The sequence below is a fragment of the Lepidochelys kempii genome, chromosome 4 (genome assembly GCF_965140265.1).
Source record: "Lepidochelys kempii isolate rLepKem1 chromosome 4, rLepKem1.hap2, whole genome shotgun sequence".
NCBI classification, from domain to species: Eukaryota; Metazoa; Chordata; order Testudines; family Cheloniidae; genus Lepidochelys; species Lepidochelys kempii.
The window spans coordinates 11,893,143-11,905,853 of NC_133259.1; the positions used below are offsets into that span (position 1 = coordinate 11,893,143).

Here is a 12,711-nt window from a genome sequence, read left to right on the forward strand (position 1 = left end):
TATTTGTCTTGTACAGAAAGTAACTTTGTAGATCACTGCCTAAAATATATCACAGTAATACGTAACACTTTATGGGCCAGATCCTCAGCTGATGTAAATCGGTGTAGCTCTGTTGCTGGCCCTATGCTTTTATATAAAACTATAAATAAAATTAAAAGGAGGTGAAAAGCAGAAATCTTTGTGCAGGAAAGATTTTTTTCTTCACCTTGAACCTGAAAGACACAACAAATATTAATAATACAGCTGACAAAATATTTCCACCACACTTTCACCAACTCTTGGAGTTATACTGTGCAGAAATTTTAGCTTCAGCCTTTGTTTATATGTCACACACTCTATTTTTGCCCTCTAGCTCCAGTAGAATTGTGAGATCCTGCTCATTCTTAATGATCATCTTAACCCATATCAGACTTTTAACCTTTGTGACACAACCCATGTAAAACTGATATGAGACACCAGATTACAGCTACATCGGTGTCTTGACATCTGCAGCGACTCCAGACACCCTAACTTCTTTTCAGCACCCAAGTGGTTTAAACTGATTCTTAGTTTTATCTTCCAGATGGAGACTTTGAAACTCAACTAAATTAGGTACTGAATAAGGTCAGATTTCTGTCCAATGTACAACTCACAATTTGGAAGTAATTTAATTAAAACAGGCTTATTTATATACTGATCAGGCATATATAACTAGGTCAAAGGAGCAGTGTTGATTTTAGTTAATAATAAGACCAATTAACCTCATATTAAAATAGGTGACAGAAGACACAAATAATAAATAAGAAAGGAAGCTCTCAAGACACTTCCCATATTTGTTTCTCTTGACTGGGTTGTAAATTGAACTTATGAGCATCCACCAGCGTGATTAGTCATGGGGAGAGAAGGGAAATGTTGGCAGGATCTTCTTTTTAACGGAGAATTGTGATAGGCCCAAGAGCATTAAAAGTATGTTAACAGAGTGTGAATATAGATACTGGCAAATAATGACGCCCGGGACTGGGCCTTGAGGCAGGGCTCTGAAGAAGGGATGTGTATACTAGAGCTGGAATAGGGTAAATTCCCTCGCTAGCTCTGATCTATGGCAAGGGAAAGGCTCCAGAAGTTCCCTGCAGTGGGGAAAGGCTCTGCCAGCAGGGAGGCAGCCGGAAACTACACTGCCAAAAACAGCAGTGTAGACGGGACAGGCACTGCTTGGGCATGTCGAGAGAGAGCTGTGCATGGTACATATCCACAGGGTTTACTCGTCTAAGCAATGCCTCACCGTCTACACTGCTATTTGTACTCCTGCTAGGGGCATGCAGTGCATGTCCTCCATATGCCACCATAAGATCTGTGCAGTGTAGACGTACCTCCAGAGACAGGCTCTGGGTAGACCATAGGTGACATATGGACCTTATTCCACTGCTGGGCTACTAAGATACTGACACATTCTGTCCCAGTAGAAACACCAGAAATCGGTGGGCAGTTCTGACTTATTTTAAAAGTCATATTTGGCTTCATTTTGTTACTAAGCAAGACAAACCTGTGGAGGTGCCCCGCTACCAACATTGCAGGGTTGCTGCTGAGACTCACTGAGATACTTAATGAAAAGTAAACGAAACACCAAGGAATGAAGCAGCATGTGCAAGCAATGCTGCATCCCCAATAGTCTTGCAGGGTAAACAAAGCACTGTAACATACCTTTATAAAGCTAATGGGATTGTGCAATCAAAATGTAAGAAATTTACACCCATGCGGAGGGCCAGCATGAAGCTGCTGCATCAGTTAAGTTTCACAGCCTATTTGGAAGGCTTAAGTAGGACACTGGCAGTACAGTTAATCCCACGTGTTCTTAAAAACAAGAAGCCAGTCCCCAAAAAAACATAAGGAGGACTTGCGGCACCTTAGAGACTAACCAATTTATTTGAGCATAAGCTTTCGTGAGCTACAGCTCACTTCATCAGATGCATAAAGTGGAAAGTACAGTGAGCAGATTTTATTCATACACACAGACCATGAAAAAATATACATTGTAAGGAGAGTGATCACTTAAGATGAGCTATTACCAGCAGGAGAGCGGGGTGGGGGGAGTAATTACCTGCTGGTGAGTGCAGAGCTCATCAGCAGAGGTGACTATGATGGAGTCCCAGAATCGCAAAAGAGCTCCAGCATGGACCGAACGGGAGGTACGGGATCGGATCGCTGTATGGGGAGAGGAATCAGTGCTATCAGAACTATGTTCCAGTTTTCGAAATGCCAAAACATTTGTCAAACTCTCCCAGGGCATGAAGGACAGAGGCCACAACAGGGACCCAAAGCAGTGCTGCGTGAAACTTAAGGAGCTGAGGCAAGCCTACAGAAAACCAGAGACAAATGGCCGCTCCAGGTCGGAGCCTAAAACATGCCGCTTCTATGATGAGCTGCATGCCGTTTTAGGGGGTTCAGCCACCACTATCCCAGCCATGTTGTTTGACTCCTTCAATGGAGATGGAGGCAACACGGAAGCAGGTTTTGGGGAAAAGGAAGATGATGATGATGATGATGATTGACGAGGTTGTAGATAGCTCACAGCAAGCAAGTGGAGAAACCGGTTTTTCTGACAGCCAGGAACTGTTTCTCACCCTGGACCTGGAGCCAGTACTCCTCGAACCCACCCAAGACTGCCTCCCGGACCTGCCAGATGGAGAAGGGACCTCTGGTGAGTGTACCTTTTAAAATACTATCCATGGTTTAAAAGCAAGCATGTTTAATGATTAATTTGCCCTGGTACTCGCAGCTCTCCTGGATATACTCCCAAAGCCTTTGCAAAAGGTTTCTGGGGAGGGCAGCCTTATTCCATCCACCATGGTAGGACACTTTACCACTCCGGGCCAGTAGCACATACTCGGGAATCATTGTAGAACAAAGCATTGCAGTGTATGTTTGCTGGCGTTCAAACATCCTTTCTTTATCTCTCTGTGTTATCCTAAGGAGAGTGATATCATTCATGGTCACCTGGTTGAAATAGGGTGCTTTTCTTAAGGGAACATTTAGAGGTGCCCATTCCTGCTGGGCTGTTTGCCTGTAGCTGAACAGAAATGTTTCCCGCTGTTAGCCACGGGGAGGGATGAGAGGCTAGCCACGCGCTGGGGGGAGGCAAAATGCAATCTTGGAACGAAAGCACATGTGCTATGTATGTAATGTTAACAGCAAGGTTTACTGTGAAAGAGTGTACCCATTGTTCTATAAAATGTGTCTTTTAAAATACCACTGTCCCTTTTTTTTCTCCACCAGCTGCATGTGTTTCAAGGATCACAGGATCTTCTCCTTCCCAGAGGCTAGCGAAGATTAGAAGGCGAAAAAAAAACACACGCGTGATTAAATGTTCTCTGAGCTCATGCTGTCCTCCCACACTGACAGAGCACAGATGAATGTGTGGAGGCAGACAATGCCAGAGTGCAGGAAAGCACAAAATGACCGGGAGGAGAGGTGGCGGGCTGAAGAGAGTAAGTGGTGGGCTGAAGAGAGGGCTGAAGCTGAAAGGTGGTGGCAGCGTGATGAGAGGAGGCAGGATTCAATGCTGAGGCTGCTGGAGGATCAAACTCGTATGCTCCAGCATATGGTTGAGCTGCAGGAAAGGCAGCTGGAGCACAGACCGCCGCTAAAGCCCCTGTGTAACCAACCACCCTCCTCCCCAAGTTCCATAGCCTCCTCACCCAGACGCCCAAGAATGCGGTGGGGGGGCCTCCGGCCACCCAGCCACTCCACCCCAGAGGATTGCCCAAGCAACAGAAGGCTGGCATTCAATAAGTTTTAAACTTTTAAAGTGCTGTGTGGCCTTGTCCTTCCCTCCTCCACCACCCCTCCTGGGCTACCTTGGTAGTTATCCCCCTATTTGTGTGATGAATTAATAAAGAATGCATGAATGTGAAGCAACAATGATTTTATTGCCTCTGCAAGTGGTGATCGAAGGGAGGAGGGGAGGGTGGTTAGCTTACAGGGAAGTAGAGTGAACCAAGGGGTGGGGGGTTTCATCAAGGAGAAACAAACAGAACTTTCATACCGTAGCCTGGCCAGTCATGAAACTGGTTTTCAAAGCTTCTTTGATGCGCACCGCGCCCTCCTGTGCTCTTCTAACCGCCCTGGTGTCTGGCTGCGCGTAACCAGCGGCCTGGCGATTTGCCTCAACCTCCCACCCTGCCATAAATGTCTCCCCCTTACTCTCACAGATATTGTGGAGCACACAGCAAGCAGTAATAACAGTGGGAATATTGTTTTTGCTGAGGTCTAACCGAGTCAGTAAACTGCACCAGCGCGCCTTTAAACTTCCAAATGCACATTCTACCACCATTCTGCACTTGCTCAGCCTGTAGTTGAACAGCTCCTGACTACTGTCCAGGCTGCCTGTGTACGGCTTCATGAGCCATGGCATTAAGGGGTAGGCTGGGTCCCCAAGGATAACTATTCCCAGACCAGAAAATAACCGTTGGGGATGTTGAAATGCCTATAAAGTCCCTTCCTGCAGCTTTTGAAACAGACCAGAGTTCCTGAAGATGCAAGCGTCACGTACCTTTCCCGGCCATCCCACGTTGATGTTGGTGAAACGTCCCTTGTGATCCAGCAGTGCTTGCAGCACTATTGAAAAGTACCCCTTGCGGTTTATGTACTCGCCGGCTTGGTGCTCTGGTGCGAAGATAGGGATATGGGTTCCGTCTATAGCCCCACCACAGTTAGGGAATCCCATTGCAGCAAAGCCATCCACTATGACCTGCACATTTCCCAGGGTCACTACCCTTGATATCAGCAGATCTTTGATTGCGTTGGCTACTTGCATCACAGCAGCCCCCACAGTAGATTTGCCCACTCCAAATTGATTCCCAACTGACCGGTAGCTGTCTGGCTTTGCAAGTTTCCACAGGGCTATTGCCACTCGCTTCTCAACTGTGAGGGCTTCTCTCATCTTGGTATTCTTGTGCCTCAGGGCAGGGGAAAGCAAGTCACAAAGTTCCATGAAAGTGCCCTTACGCATGCGAAAGTTTCGCAGCCACTGGGAATCATCCCAGACCTGCAACACTATGCGGTCCCACCAGTCTGTGCTTGTTTCCCGAGCCCAAAATCGGCGTTACACCGCATGAACCTGCCCCATTAGCACCATGAAGCCCACATTGCCAGGGCCTGTGCTTTGAGAGAAGTCTGTGTCCATGTCCTGATCACTCACGTGACCGCGCTGACGTCGCCTACTCGCCCGGTATCGCTTTGCCAGGTTCTGGTGCTGCATATACTGCTGGATAATGCGTGTGGTGTTTAATGTGCTCCTAATTGCCAAAGTGATCTGAGCTGGCTCCATGCTTGCCGTAGTATGGCGTCTGCACAGAAAAAAGGCGAGGAACGATTGTCTGCTGTTGCCCTGACGGAGGGAGGCGTGACTGATGACATGGCTTACAGGGTTGGCTTACAGGGAATTAAAATCAACAAAGGGGGTGGTTTTGCGAGTAACAGAATGGCCCCCTCAAGGATAGAACTCAAAACCTCAAGGATAGAACTCAAAACTGGGTTTAGCAGGCCATTGATTTCATGGAGGGAGGGAGGAGAAAATGAATACAAAACAAATCTGGTCTATTTCTTGTTTTGATCCGCTTCATCTATCTTTATACATCTTGCTGGCAGCAGACTGTGCAGTACAACCACTAGCCATCGTCATATCCTGGGTGCTCGGCAGAAGACGGTGCAGTATGACGACTAGCCATCATCTTCTGCTGGCTGCAGATTAAAAGACAGTGCACTGCCGGTAGGACTGAATTGCCATGAAACGAAACTTAAAAGGGAAATGACCTGGCTGAGTCAATCCCATGTTTGCTACAAAACCAACTTCCATAAATTCGACATAATTTCGTAGTGTAGACAAGGCCTCAGACAGGCCATGTGGAAGCATGCTCCCTCCAGTAGATGTGGTCAATGACATCTATCCTCTGCCACTCCATCTGCTTGATATTTGTTCTGGACTCTTATGCCCAATGACAGTGAGGCATTGGAAGCTGAGAGCATCTCTGGTCCATCAAGCATCTGTCCAGGATGCTCACAAGAAACCTCTGTACCTGCAGACCGTTGTTGTTCCACTTCAAGAGAGTGAACTTCCCAATTCTCCCTCCCCAAGCTGTCCTGCCCACAGAGTAAGTTCCCCCAGTCTCTCACAGCTCTGCCCCTCACGATCCAGAGGAGGCAGAGGACTCAAAATTCACTGTGAACTTCTTGTTCCCACGGAGGATCATTCAGAGGAGCAGACCCTAGAAACCACTCACACCCCTAAGCTCTCTGGGGGATAGCTATGGAATGAAAGAATTAAAGGTAGCTTAATTTTGGTTAAGAAAACTATATGTTTGCTTTCTAGTTTGTGGTGGTAAGTAGAGAAAGATCCTAATCAGCAAGTACAGGAAGGCCGTGAGAACAATGAGTTAGAAGACCACAATGTAATGGGAAGGATGTATGGTTTAAAAAGTAACTAATAAAATACAGGAAAGTTTTCTCTCAACAAGAGGGGGCTGTAGCTACAAGACAAAGAAAAACTATCTTGTAAAAAATAAGCACAAACCTTCCCACGCGCCAATGTTATCTTGAAACTGAGGCCCATGTGAAGAAAAGGGCAACAGAAGAAAAACGGTTGATAAGAAAGATGGGAAGAGGAGATAAGAAGGGAAGGCCTTAGAAAAAGGAAAGTAGCAAGGGTGAACTGTCCCTGACTGGGTGTTACTGACACTAGCAATTATGTTTGCTGAAGAGCCATAAATTTGAGGTTGTTCATCAGATCCAGTCCAGTCACACTGCGGCGAACTGGGATTAAAGGACTCTTCTCTGGTCTGGTCCATCAGTGAGTATAAATGATCATAAATTTGTAACTGTTTTGTTACTGTCTGGGTGTTGTAAATGCTTAATGGTTAGGCTTTTATACATGTTTAGAGCAGTAGTATGAATAGCATTTGGGCTTTGGATTTCATAAAAGAATATATGGTTAAGTTAATGTTTGCCCTATATTTTTAACATTCATAACTAATAATTTCAGCACTTTTTGACATGAAAGCAAAGCTGTCCATTGTATGCTTGGACTACGGGTTTACTTATTTAAGGGAAACGTATCCTGCCAGCATCCATCAGTCAAAGCACTGGGCTCCAACCTAACATAAAGACACAGCAAACTCTGCTGTGAAGCTCCTGCCAAGCATTTCAAAAATCCTTGTTACAGCAGCATGAAAGAAAGCTCTGCAGGTCAGCAAGGATTCCTAGCCTGGACCATTTAGACAATCCTGATCTGGAGGAGACTTTTCTGTGATTCTTGACAAGCAAGACTCACCTTTGCATCCTACTTCTGAGCCAGGCTGAGCTCTCTTGGTCTGCAGCCAAAGGTTGGGCTTGCAGAGCTAGCAGACTCGAACTTACATGCAGAACCGGCAATGCTCTTGGGCAGCTCCATAGACAGAAATTGTAGCCCCACCAGAAATTGTAGCCCCAAAGTTTGCTCTTGCAATGATTACAACCACCACAGGTGAAAAACAACAACGTGTCTGGTGGCAACTTAAAGACTTAACAAATTTATTTGGGTATAAGCTTTTGTGGGTAAAAAACCCACTTCTTCAGATGCATGGAGTGAAAATTACAGATGCAGGCATAAATATACTGACACAAGAAGAGAAGGGAGTTACCTCACAAGTGGAGAACCAGTCTTGACAAGGCCAATTCAATCAGGGTGGATGTGGGCCACTCCCAATAATTGATGAGGGGGTGTCAACACCAAGAGAGGGAAAGTTGCTTTTGTAGTGAGCGAGACACTCCCAGTCCCTATTCAAGCCCAAATTAATGGTGTTAAATTTGCAAATGAATTGTAGCTCTGCAGTTTCTCTTTGAAGTCTGTTTCTGAAGTTTTTTTGTTGAAGGATGGCTACTTTTAAATCTGTTGTTGAACGTCCAGAGAGATTGAAGTGTTCTCCTACTGGCTTTTGTATGTTACCATTCCTGATGTCTGATTTGTATCCATTTATTCTTTTACGTAGAGACTGTCCGGTTTTGGCCAATGTATATGGCAGGGGGCATTGCTGGCACATGATGACATATCACATTAGTAGATGTGCAGGTGAATGAGTCCCTGATGGTGTGGCTGATGTGGTTGGGTCCTCTGATGGTGTCACTAGAGTAGATATGGGGAGAGAGTAGGCAACAGGGTTTGTTACAGGGATTGGTTCCTGGGTTAGTGATTCTGTTGTGTGGTGTGTAGTTACTGGTGAGTATTTGCTTCAGGGTGTGGGGCTGTCTGTAAGCGAGGACTGGTCTTAACCATTAATTAATTAACACCATTTAACAGGTAAAAGGCTCCGTCCTGTGGAGTTCATAAGCTACACAGGAGCATAAAGATTTCATTACAGAATCTGTTTCTGCATTAAAATACAGAGCTTGCTAAATTGAAAAATTTCTGCATAGATGTTATCTATGATATTTAATTATGCAGGTAGTACTGCACTGCTCAACGACAGAAAAAGTCATTACTGTGTATGTGCAGAACTCAGATTTTACTCTCTGTGAATGGATCTTGCCAATGAAAAATACTGTTCTGAAAGCTAGACACAAAGCTTTGACTAGCAGAGCTATTACTGTAGCATACTGCCTCCCCCCAAGCCACTCTAAGATTAGCTAGGAGAACATGAGTCTGCTACTTATGCCTCCCCATGGCTCATCCCTGGTGCACCTAAAACCACAATTAACTTCAGCAGACGTTGAAGGTACCTCGCAAACTCAAGTGCAATAAAGCAAAAGGAGAAGTAATGTGAGAGTTGTTCATAGAACCGGTCACTGAAGAAGACACTTTTCTAGGCTGCATCACTCACGTTTCAACTGCCAAAAATATATGACAAAAATGCCCTCTTCTGTTTTATTCTCCTTCTCTGTGGTGAATAACATCACCTAATCTCACAGGGTCTTGAAGATAAGTTTATTAAAGCTTGTGGAGCACTCAGACACTGTAATGAGATCACCATAGAAATACCCGTGAGGAAATTAATAATGTATTCAGGGCAGGGTTTGGATAGTGTGCTTTAAATAATACATGGGACCACACACTGACTGAGGATAAACAGAAATATTGAAAAACTTCCCATTCAGAGGTCCTGTGGGGGGAAAAAGGTATGAGACCATGTAATTAAATATTGTATCATAATGCATATGCGCATGGGGACTGAATTAAGGTTGCCCGATCAACCTTAATTCTCGCATTTCCTAGCTTTTGAATGCTTGATTTTGCAACTGTAATGTTCTTTTAATGTAATATTATGTATGGTACATAAGGACTCCCAAATGTGTACATTTAAGTGACTGTGCAACTTGCATTATATTTAGACCCTTTTCAAATGCATAATATTTACTTGACCAGAATGACCCCTTCAGAGCTGTTACTTTTTATTGTGCATTTTCCAAAAGAGAGAGACTAGGACTCACTAGCAGAAAGTTGTAAAAATGTTGATAACCAGCACTGTGCTAAAACCAGCATTAAAAAGTACTGGGCATGTTTTGTAGTTTGTCTGTGTATGTGGGATGAGACCCTAGGGCCACGGGCAAAGCCTGTTGACTCAGTGGTAAGAGTACAATGGATGGGGAAAGGCTTTGGATCAGGTCCTTGGTCTTCAGGAGAGGCCAGATCCTGCAGCCACAGGAAGGGCTGCAGAAGACCCTGAACACTGTGGGATTGGAACATTTCCACTGCAGGTGTGAATCAGCGCAGGCAGTTCACACCACAAGAAGCTGCAGAGCACAGAGGAGTGTTTTGGAAACAGGCCCGGGGAAGAATGGAACTTGTGCATCCTTTGCCTCCTCCAATCTACCAGCCAAAGGAGGATACTGCAGACGTGGGCCCATTTCTCTAATAAAACACAGACAGAGGTTCATTAAATATTGATCCCTTTGGAACCCTGCTTGTAATTTCTGTTACAGCTTGAGAACAGCTCAGTTTATGGCTACCCTTTGCCTTCCGATTATTTTTTAATTCCATGAGGGAAAATGGCCTCGGCTGTAGGGAACTACAGGCTGGGTATGAAGTTAAAGTGGCTTGTTTAGAATGTCCTGTGTTGTCTCCAGGCCATTCCATAAAGAATGACTTTGTGCACATCACATTCTACTGGCTAGAGATCTCCCTTGGAATAACATGAGCTGCTTCGAGCTCTGTTCCCACACCTGGCAGGTGCTCTTGGCCACAAGGAATCTGGCTTTTGTACCTTATCAGCTGTACTGTCAATTATTACTGTACTGTCAATCATTAGTTGTTTCCTGCATCTTTCCCAGTCCCTGATGCTGAAGTCCTTGTGCATGCGAAATACCCACTGGTGTCAGGGAATGGGGAGTTAGACTTCTAATTTGCCATCTTGTATCATTACAGATTTTCATCCGCTCCGTCCTTTCATTATGGGTGAAATTCACCCCAGTGCAGTGTGCAAGTATTAAGACCATAAGAGCGGCCATACTGGGACAGACCAAAGGTCCATTTAGCCCCGTAACCTGCCTTCCAACAGTGGCCAATGCCAGGTGCCCCAAAGGGAATGAACAGAACAGGTAATCATCAAGTGATCCATCCCCTGTCGTCCATTCCCAGCTTCTGGCAAACAGAGGTTAGGGACACCATCCCTGCCTATCCTGGCTCATAGCCATTGATGGACCTATCCTCCATGAAAGTATCTAGTTCTATTTTGAACCCTGTTATAGTCTTGGCCTTCTAAACATCCTCTGGCAAGGAGTTCCACAGGTCTGTGTGTTGTGTGAAAAAATACCATGCCATTTATGTGCCAATTAAACCCTAATTTATGCTTTGTACTGGAACTCCCTATAAGAACTCATCTGAAAAAAATATTACTGTTGTATATTTAATTCAACACATGAACTGTAGAAAACAGGGGCAAATATTTGGGAATGATAAGGACCGGAAGAACCATGAAATAGGCCAGAGCAATTGTATCAATGTAAACAGTGAGGAGAGCCAGAATGGAGGTGGAGTGTCAGACACCTGGCTGTATGTGTTACTTGTTGAGCACAGGTGACTAAACAAAATTGCAGAGGAGGAAAGAATGCGAGAGGGGGCTGAAAGCTGTGGATCCCAGCTGTGGCAAGCAGGGGGTGAATGGAAAGAGGGGGTGCTGCTAGCATGGAACCCCTTTCCCACCAGAGTTACTTGGTGGTTGGTCTGTGGGATTCCTGTTCTGTGCAATTAGGGAGGGGAGGAACAGAGATAGGGCTGGTCACAAAGCCCATAGGGCAAATGGAAGCAAGTTGCTGCAGACTGAGTCTGCAATAACTAGCACAGATTCCCCCTCAATCACGGCTTAATTTGTGCCAGGGCTGAGCCCCAGCACCTCTGGGCTTGCAGCATCGGTTAAGAAAGTAAAAAAATTGCTTGAGCCCTGGCACCTCTTTCATTACAAGTTAAGCACTGCCCTCTGTGCTGTGGAATCCTCCCGTGCTGTTTGGCACTGTAGGAAGCCAGACAGCCGGCCAGCAATGCAGAAGCCAGGGATCACGCTGTGTATGGCCTTGATTTCTGGCTGATCCCCTGAGATCTGCTTGGGTCAAGGAACAGACTAGCATTTAGTTGCTACTATGTAGAGTGATTGGCTCATGTTTCTAGTGTTCAAGGAGAGTTATGATGACATGGGAAAAAGCTGGAGAAAGAATTTAAGCAAAACAATCAGCTATTTAAATGTTGGCAGAAACAACTGACTGGTCAAATAGATTTTCAACATTAATATTGTTTTATTATTCCATTAGCGCAGTCATTTTGGCCAAGTATGCAAACAGATCTTCTCCAGCCACGGCAGCATGGGAGCCAGAGAATGGTAGGATATACACAGATCAGAAAAATAAACAAGGCAATAATCTGTGCTCCATGTACGGGTGATCTGGATAAATCTCCAGGTCCCGTTCCGCTTTAAGCCTAGCATTGTAGGACACTCTTAGTTTGATTAATATATTCGGTTTGCTAGAGCTATTTTAATGGGTCTTGAGATACTTGTAATGTAGTTACTATAACTTCCTTTCACAACCAAGTTGCGTTTAATATGTAGTAACTCAGGCCTAGACTGCCACGTTCCTTCTAGCCTTGACGAAGGGTATGTCCTCTCAGTGGCTGGGAGGTGCAATTCCCAGCCCAGGTAGACCTATGCTTGTTAGCTCTGCGAAAGCCTAAAAATAGCAGCGTGGCTGTGGCTGGTAACACGGATTAGCTATGTGAGAACAAGCCCACCCAATCCCCTGGGTACATGCTCAGGTGATTAGCCCAAGCTGCCACAGCCACACTGCTAATTTTAGGTGCTTGCTGGCCAAGAGCTAGCACATGTATGTCTGCCAGCACTGGGAACTACACCTTCCAGCTACTGTGTAGACGTACCCTGGATCCATGCAAGGACAAGGAGTCATGGCTTCTTCCTTTGCTGCTCCCTTGGCTAGGGTAATCAAACACCCTACAACAAATGTTCCAAGTTGACAGGGGCCTCTGGTGAATCATAATAAAATAGGGGCATTGCCAGGTATGTCAGCTGTGTCTCCAGGCTGGTGACGGCATTTTAAGGAACCACCTTCTCCTCCCTGGAGATGGAGCGTCTCTGTCAGAAATGCAGCATGGAGTCTGATTCTCCACTGCCTTGCATAGCCCTTGACATTTAGGTGAAGTGGGGGAAGAAATGTTATCAAATGTGAATGGTACCATTTCACACTCACTTTGCACAAGTGTAA

The 12,711-nt window shown here is 45.4% G+C and overlaps 1 protein-coding gene across 3 annotated transcripts in view; it reads right to left on the minus strand.

The window, feature by feature from the left end:
- The window catches only part of NPFFR2 (neuropeptide FF receptor 2), a 36,632-nt gene that overhangs the window by 12,820 nt on the left and 11,101 nt on the right, over positions 1-12,711 (minus strand). For 2 of the 3 annotated variants that reach the window (XM_073340020.1, XM_073340018.1), the window contains exon 2: positions 2,078-2,181. The gene's annotated coding sequence lies outside the window, so the exon portion shown is untranslated. Of the gene's footprint in view, positions 1-2,077; positions 2,182-2,600; positions 2,653-12,711 lie in introns of all 3 variants that reach the window. The other variant, XM_073340019.1, reaches the window with a different exon arrangement.